This window comes from Dipteris shenzhenensis, chromosome 18 (genome assembly GCF_047967505.1).
Source record: "Dipteris shenzhenensis isolate YYH24624 ecotype China chromosome 18, Dip_SZ_1.0, whole genome shotgun sequence".
Lineage (NCBI taxonomy): Eukaryota > Viridiplantae > Streptophyta > Polypodiopsida > Gleicheniales > Dipteridaceae > Dipteris > Dipteris shenzhenensis.
This window is the reverse complement of record NC_141613.1, coordinates 47,311,416-47,319,864: the sequence shown is the minus strand read 5'-3', so window position 1 is coordinate 47,319,864 and position 8,449 is coordinate 47,311,416.

Here is an 8,449-nt window from a genome sequence, read left to right as displayed (position 1 = left end):
GCTCATTTCAAGTTAAGATCGTTTTGAAACGAGAACCTCAGTATTTAAGCTTTGGTAGAGAGGAGGTTTCAGTCCTCTCCAATCCTTTAAAAGAGGTTAATGACAATGTTATCTTGGCCATTCTCAGGTAATGTTTATTTATTTATTGCTACTTCAATAAGCTAACATTTGTTTATTTATTCACAGTTCAGTTATATATCAGTTTCCTAGTGCAGAATGCAAATCAATTCTATGAGCTAATGTTTGTTTATTTCTTGGTGCAGTGTAGTTATTTCTCAACTTCCTAGTACAGTGCAACATCGTGTCTACATGCTCGATGCTCTCCTTTCTTCTATTCTTAGCTCTCCTCAAAAGACTATAGAAGATGTTTGTACCTGGTTAAGCCCTTTGAATTTAGATGGGGTGCGAGTCATCTTAATGCCTTATCATGAGGCGTAAGTATTAACTCTAACCTTATTTTTACTATTTCTTTGGCAAGTTTGTGTAAAACAATAATCATTTTTATTCTGGTCGTGTAGCTCACATTGGAGTCTGATCTTCTGGGACCTTGAACTCAACCATTTATGGTTTGTGAATTCAATAGAAGGCTATCATGCCAACTCCCCAAGGTAATTATTCTCTTAATATTTTTGATACTTTCTTATTTTGTATCTTATGATCATGACATATTAATATATTTCATATGTCATGCTGGACAGTGCTGCATATCGGCTAGTATCTGCTGTCAGAACAACCACGGAGCAACAAGATCAAGTAGAATTCAAAAGACGTCTGCCAGTGGAGCAAAAAGATGGACACAGCTGTGGGTGGAGAGTCGCCTACAACTGCATGTTGTTTCTTAGAGAGATTTTTGATCTGGAATTACCAGTCAAAATGGAATCATATACAGAAGCTGATCTGCTAGCATTTCGGGCTGAGAGTATTCAGCATCTAATTACTACCATTGGGAAACAACATGAAAATATGACTACATTACAGCATGTATAAAACCTTATCTTTATACTTGTATACTTGTTCCAGCGATGTATAAATCTCATAACTTTTTTATATTTTCTTCCAAAAGGAGAAGAGAATGAGTTTAATGAAAGCATGCTATCTTTATACTTTTATAATTATTTAAACCATTAATTTTATTTGGGATGTATAAATCTCATAACTTGTCTAATGAAAGCATGCTATCTTTATACTTCTATGATTATTTAAACCATTATTTTTATTTGGGATGTGTAAATCTCATAACTTTTTAAATTTTTCATCCAAGAGAAGGAGAGACTCACTCTAATGAAAGCGTGTATGAAACCTTTTTAAATTTTTGCTCCAAGCAGAGGAGAGACTTACACTAATGAAAGCATATATGAAACCTTATCTGCTTGTTTAAGCCTTTATTTGGGATGTGTACATCGCATAACTTTTTTATATTTTTATGGCAGAAGGAGGATGTGGAGGACATAGCAAGTGAAGAAGAATATGATGTAGACTACTCCCTCAATAAGATGAGTCATAAAAATATGAATCTATTAGAGCAGATTGGAAGTTCATTCACTGCTATGTTGTTAATTCGACAACAACCTCATTTTTTTGAATTTGGTGAAGAAGAGATTTCAATCCTCTTGAATCCTAAGAATGAGGTTAATGTCAAAGTCATTACAACCATCCTCAGGTTTGATGCAGCCTTTTCCTTGGCTTTATACTTTGCTTATTTTGATTAAACCCAAGAAGCTAATACTTTTTTTTTAAATATAGCAATGTTATAGCAAATTTTCTGCAAAATATACAAAGCGTTTCATATATGCTCGATCCTCGTATTTCGGAAGTGCTTATCAACAAAGAAGAAACCATAGAGAATGTTTGCAAGTGGTTGAAGCACATTCCTATGAATGACGCACGAGTTATTTTTACAGCATATTATGAGAAGTAAGCATCAAACCCTACTTGTTTTTTCTATTGCATTTGCTAGAATTGTCTCAAACACAGTAATTATTCTTTATTGATAATGCAGCTCACATTGGAGTCTGGTAGTCGTGGACATCCTTGCGAAGAAGTGCTTCTTTGCAAACTCAATGACATCCGTCCATGGCAATGTGTTAGAGTAAGTATAGACTACACTTGTTGTCACTTCTTGACATGTAGATTGATATGCAATGCACATATTCACTGTTGTTATATGTTTTGATATGCAGATCAGCTCGAAAATTAGTAGATGCTATCGACATAGTAATGCGGCAATGTGACTTGGCACAACAAATAGAGTATATAACATGTCAGGTATCACATCAAGATAATAGCCACATCTATAATTGTGGATGGAGGGTGGGCTACAATTGCTTTTTGGTACTTGGTCAAATTTTTGAGATGCAAAATGACACCACACTATCAACATATACGGATTTGCATCTCTATGCATTTATAACATGTACCATTCGAGCAATCATTGATTGCGAAATGAATGCCATCAAAGAGTCAAAGAGGATAGATGACCTCAACTCTACAAACATGGCCTCATTAAAAGAATTGGGAAGCTCTTTTAATGTTAGGGTTATGATTCAACATAGACCTCAGTATCTTGAATTTGGGGGAGAAGAGATTTCAATTCTCTCTAGAGCTTCAAATGAGGTCAATAACAACGTTATGATGGCCATTCTCAGGTTTGATACAAACTTTTTCTCTACTTGATAATTCAATATTTTGATTTAATCTAATAAGCTAATAAGCTAATATTCATTTATTTTGATTAAATCTAATAAGCTAATATTCATTTATTTGTTGGTGCAGTATAGTTATCTCACGATTTGGTAGAGTCGTATAAAATCGTGCGTATATGTTGGATTCCCTCCTTTCTCCTATACTTAGCGATAGCAGAAAGACAATAGCCGATGTTTGTAAATTATTACAGCCTTTACATTTACATGGCGTGCGAGTCCTATTTATGGCATATCATGAGATGTAAGTATCATGGCAACCTTTATTTTCATCTTGTACTGGCAACATTGTGTTAAATAATAATGGTTCTTAATTATTCGTGTAGGGAACATTGGAGTCTGGTGGTTTGGAACCTTGAAGACAACTATTGTTGGTTTGTTAACTCCATTGCAGGCTTTCATGGCTCAGTGCAAACGTAAGTATTCTATTAATCTGTTGTTACTTCTATATTATGTACCTTATGTGATAGATACACTAAGTTTTTTTAATATGTCACGATGAGCAGGTCGATTGAGAAGTTGGTATCTGCTATCAGAGAAACAGGACAGTACAAAGACTCGGTAGACTTCCAAAAGCGTTTAGTAGTAGAGCAGGAAGATGGGCATAGTTGTGGGTGGAGAGTTGCCTACAACTGCATGTTGATTTTCAAAGAAATTTTCTCACTTATGCCACAGATCTCATCGGAAGACTCTTTGGAGCTCAAATATTCAGAGGAGGATATACAATTGTTTAGGGCTGAAATCATTCGAGACCTAATTGCTGCCATTAGAATACAACGTGCAACTGAAGCAATACCAGAGCTTCCCTTTAAGGAAGAGGAGACTGAGTCTACTATGAAAGCACTGCATACTACAGAAGAAGTAGAGACCCAATGTACACCTACAGCACCACAGCCTCCACTGGAAGCATCAGAAGAGTTGCCACCGCCTCCGCTTGCATTTAAGGAAGAGGATACTGAGTCTACTCCGAAAGCACTACATACTACAAAAGAAGTAGAGACCGAGTGTACATCTACAGTACCACAGCCTCCATTGGAAGCATCCGAAGAGTTGCCAGAGTCTCCACTAGAAGCATCACAAGAGTTGTGATGCATGTATGATGTTGTGTTTGTAGTTTTTGTTGATTATACACCAATTTGTGACTTATTACTTAAGTGGCATAATCATGATATTTATATAATTTCTTTATGCACACAATTTTATGATATGAATGTGTGATGATGTGATTATTTGGAAATAAATCCTTGTGTGATGAGAATTCTGATATGAATATTTGATGATGTAATATTTGTAATATATTTATTTCATGCACACAATTTTATGATATGAATGTGTGATGATGTGATTATTTGAAAATAAATCCTTGTGTGATGAGAATTTTGATATGAATATGTGATGATGTAATATTTGTAATATATTTCTTCATGCACACAATTTTATGATATGAATGTGTGATGATGTGATTATTTGGAAATAAATCCTTGTGTAATGAGAATTTTATTCAGTTGGACAGTCTCCACTCACTTAAAGTAGAGCATTCGCAATGCTTCTCTCACTTTATTCCAACCCTTATCCTTATCATCTCCACTCACTTAAAGTAGAGCATTCAATCTCCACTCGCTTTATTCCAACCCTTATCATAGTGAACACATCGTGCCACTCACTTTATTCCAACCCTTATCCTTATCGTAGTGAACACATCGTGCCTTAGTGCACTTGTATTCTTCCATCCTAGTCTTTCCACAAACACTCTCTTATTTCTTACATCCTAGTCCTTCTGAGTAACTTGTATTCTTCTATCCTAGTCCTTCCGCAAACACTCTCAGAGTCTTCTTTCATCCATCCTGATAACCAAGTATTCTTCTATCCTAGTTCTTCCACAAACACTCTCTTCTTTCATCCTAGTGCTTCTCATTAACTTGTATTCTTCTTGTATTCTTCTATCCTAGTCCTTCCGCAAACACTCTCAGAGTCTTCTTTCATCCATCCTGATAACCAAGTATTCTTCTATCCTAGTTCTTCTGCAGACACTCTCTTCTTTCTTGCATCCTAGTGCTTCTCATTAACTTGTATTCTTCTATCCTAGTCCTTCCGCAAACACTCTCAGAGTCTTCTTTCATCCATCTTGATAACCAAGTAATCTTCTATCCTAGTTCTTCCTCCGCAGACACTCTCTTCTTTCTTGCATTGTAGTCCATCTCCCTTTCTTTATCATCTCCCCACCCATGGATGTCCTTGGCATTGTCGAAGACGTGGAGTTCGGAATTAACAATCTCAAAGAATGGATTGCTGACCAAGGAGCACAGAGAGAGGCCAGAATTCGACAAGGTTCTCCTTTGACACACATGGAGAGAGAGGAATTTGCTGCACAAAGGCACGCAGAGAGGGAGGAGACTCTCAAGATAGCAGACAGTGAAAGACTTCTAAGACGTATGATAAAAGCACGACAAGATCTATTAGATTTCTTAAGTAACCTGCGTTATCGCAGCTCTCGTCATGGGCGATTTGATGCGGATGCTGAGAGAACAATAAGAGCCTCTCAGAGAAATTATAAAGAAACAATTTGTGATTGCTTAAACTTCTTCTTCGCATGTAATTATGTTGAGGATACAGCTGTGGAGGCAGTGAAGGATTGGGTTGTTGAGAAGATAAGAGAGACCAATGATGAGATCTTCTAGACTTAGATAAGAGAGACTGTATTAAGGTGTTTTTTGACACCATATGGCTTTGTATTAAGGTGTTTTTTGACACCATATGGCCTTGTATTAAGGTGTTTTTTGACACCATATGGCTTTGAGTAATATGATCTACTTCTTGTACAAATGTGATGTTAAGATGATGTTAAGAGAGACTGTATTAAGGTGTTTTTTGGCACCATATGGCTTTGAGTAATATGATCTACTTCTTTACAAATGTGATGTGCTCTTTTTGAAATGTACTCTAGTTTTCATAACATGTCACGCCATTTTTTCTAATTTGATTTTTTAAAATCTTACTTTTTTGTCTCTTTTAACAATGTGATGTACTCTATTTTTAACATCTCACGTCATTTTTTCTAATTTGATTTTTTTAAATCTTCCTTTTTGACTCAATGTTTTGTTTTATAAGAGCCTCTTTTTTTGAAATGTTTTATCCAGAATTATCTCACAAAATGAATTTGGACAGTGCAAGAGTCCAAAATTAATGAAATAGGTGTTCTACAAAACAATCGATTGAAGCCAAAAAGAAATAAACTGGGGCGCTATGTCATTGATTGGATACTGTAGTGGATCTATATGATAAGTATCAAAATGAAAAAATGAAGCCAATCGTAATTTCATAAACCATTTTTGCAAAATAGATATAAAAGTTAGTAAAAAATAAAGCAGATTAAAAAATTACTCGGGATTATCCATGCTAAAGAATTGTCCAATGGATGTGATATGGCACCAGCGTGATGAAAGGCTAGTTGGGAAATCAAAGTGTGTGTTTAGATTCAAAAGTCCCATCAATAATTGAGCCATCGAATTAATTCCATCAATTGGATAAAAAGATTTTTCTTTTTTTTTCCTTTCTTAAAAAAAAGGAGAACATATAAGGAAATTTAATTTTTGAGACATCTAAGTTGAAAAATGCAACAACTACAGTTTGCAAAAATTTCCACCAAAATTAAAATTTTTTAATAACATTGAGTTTGATAAACAAAATATTGAAAAAACATATCGAATCCTCAAGCAGTCTAGGTTCGATGTCAGGGTCCACTTACCTACCACATCCAAACATATTAGGTGTTAGAACATCATAGTTACATTTGGGTAGACATGTAATGCCAATTCTCCCCGACTTGTTATCGCTTTACTTAGGAATATAGACAACCATATGGATTCTTAGATAATTTTATTTAAAAAAAAAAGTTTAGGTCACAACTAGAGTGCTAAGGAGCGAATGAGTGCATGGGTTGAGAAGGGATGGTCCTCAAGTGTAGACACTCTCAGGTCCGATGGGTTCTAGTGCTTCAACAGATGCTTCAACAGATGGGAGTGGTGATGCGGACAAGGGAAAGGGGGTGGTTGAGGAATCAGCCCTTGTCAAGAAGACGATTGGCATGAAAAGTATGAAGAGTTAGCTCATGAAATTGTGGAAGTTGTTTCTCGCTCAGGTAAGAAAGTACATGTTTTGAAGCAACAAAGGCATTTGGAAAAAGCGGAGCTCAGTTTGGGGCCCTATAAGAAATTTGTGATTTTCTAATTTTCTTAGCTCAAAATCAAAATTTTCTAGAGTGATAAGCACAAATTTATGCGGTCAATCATTCAATTGGAGATATAAATTTAAAAAAAAAAAGCTGACATTTTGAAGTTCCCACTCGAGTGTTCTTTAGTGTGTCATAAATGCTATGTCCAAGGACCCAAATGGTTTTTTATTATTCTAGTGCATAATTTGGTGGTTTTAGCATCACCATTGTGTTCATAGGAGTAGGCGAAAACCCCCAAAATGACTTTTAAATCACTAAAATTTGCCTCCCAGAGGGGTCAGAATGAACAAAACAGGCGCCTAATAGGATTGCTTAAGAAAGTGATTTGGGCACTTGGCCTTTCGCCTTTTGGAGCCCACCAAAGTGTATCCACCATCCACCAAAGGCATCCTAGACCTTTGATCTATCCACCATCACCTCCATCCAAAGGCGAAGGTCGCCCAATTTCAAAATAAAAGTACCCATGTTAGTTGAGTCAATGCTACAGGTCTCTTAGCCCATGGGTTACCATACTAGGTTCACAACAAGACAAAGCACCTACAGACGCGCACATAGATGCATTTCCTTAACTAAAAAAAAAACTTACGAGTGCATCTCTTTATGTGTCTATTAGTGCGTCTACAGACTTGCGTCTGTATAACAGCCAGATGCACAAATAGACGCCCTGCTAGAAATTAAAAAAAAAAAGACAGATGCGTATATAGACACATTTATAGATGCTCTTATCAATGCTCCTATAGACACTGTACAGACAGATGCGTATATAAACGCGTTTATAGATGCCCTTATAAATGCTCTACAGAATCTTTTTTTTAAAAATAAAAGTAGAATTTTGTGTGCTTGAATAGAATGATGTGTATGTTGTGTATGCTATGAAGTTACAAGGATCCCATTTCCACATTGTGCAATTCAATTCTTATAGCCAACCACATTTTAAATAGCACAATTGCAAGCACGTCTCTAGCCGACGATTACAATTTCGAATAAAACATTACAACTCCAAAATGTTTAGTTCACAAGACATTCATTGATAGAACGTTGCACAAGGAAATTGAAAGCCAAAAAAATAAAAGGAGTGTATATTAATTCATAGCTCAAAAAGTGCTTGTATGTACATATAGCCCGAAGCCAAGCCACGTCCTATGGCTTCAAGTACAAAAAATAAGAGGAGTGTATATATAAGAGAGGCACGAAGCCAAGCCAATGGCTTCAAGTACAAAAAAGAGTAGCTAGCACTACTTCTACGACTAATCTAAGTTCTCTGCATCCTCGCTCCCTTCTTCGCCCCCTTCTTTGCTCTCTTCTTCCTCATCTTCTCCCTCCTGATCAGCTGCAAGGTCCTGTAAACAAGGAACAACATGTATCAATGTATGAAAAATCAAATCTTTACTAACAATATTGACATTATTTAATTACTTTCAAATACCTGGGGGGGGCGCTTCAGTAGCCCGGATATACTACTCCTCAGTAATCAACCCGTCATCATAGAAGTGCCTCCATGTATCTCCTCTGTGATGGT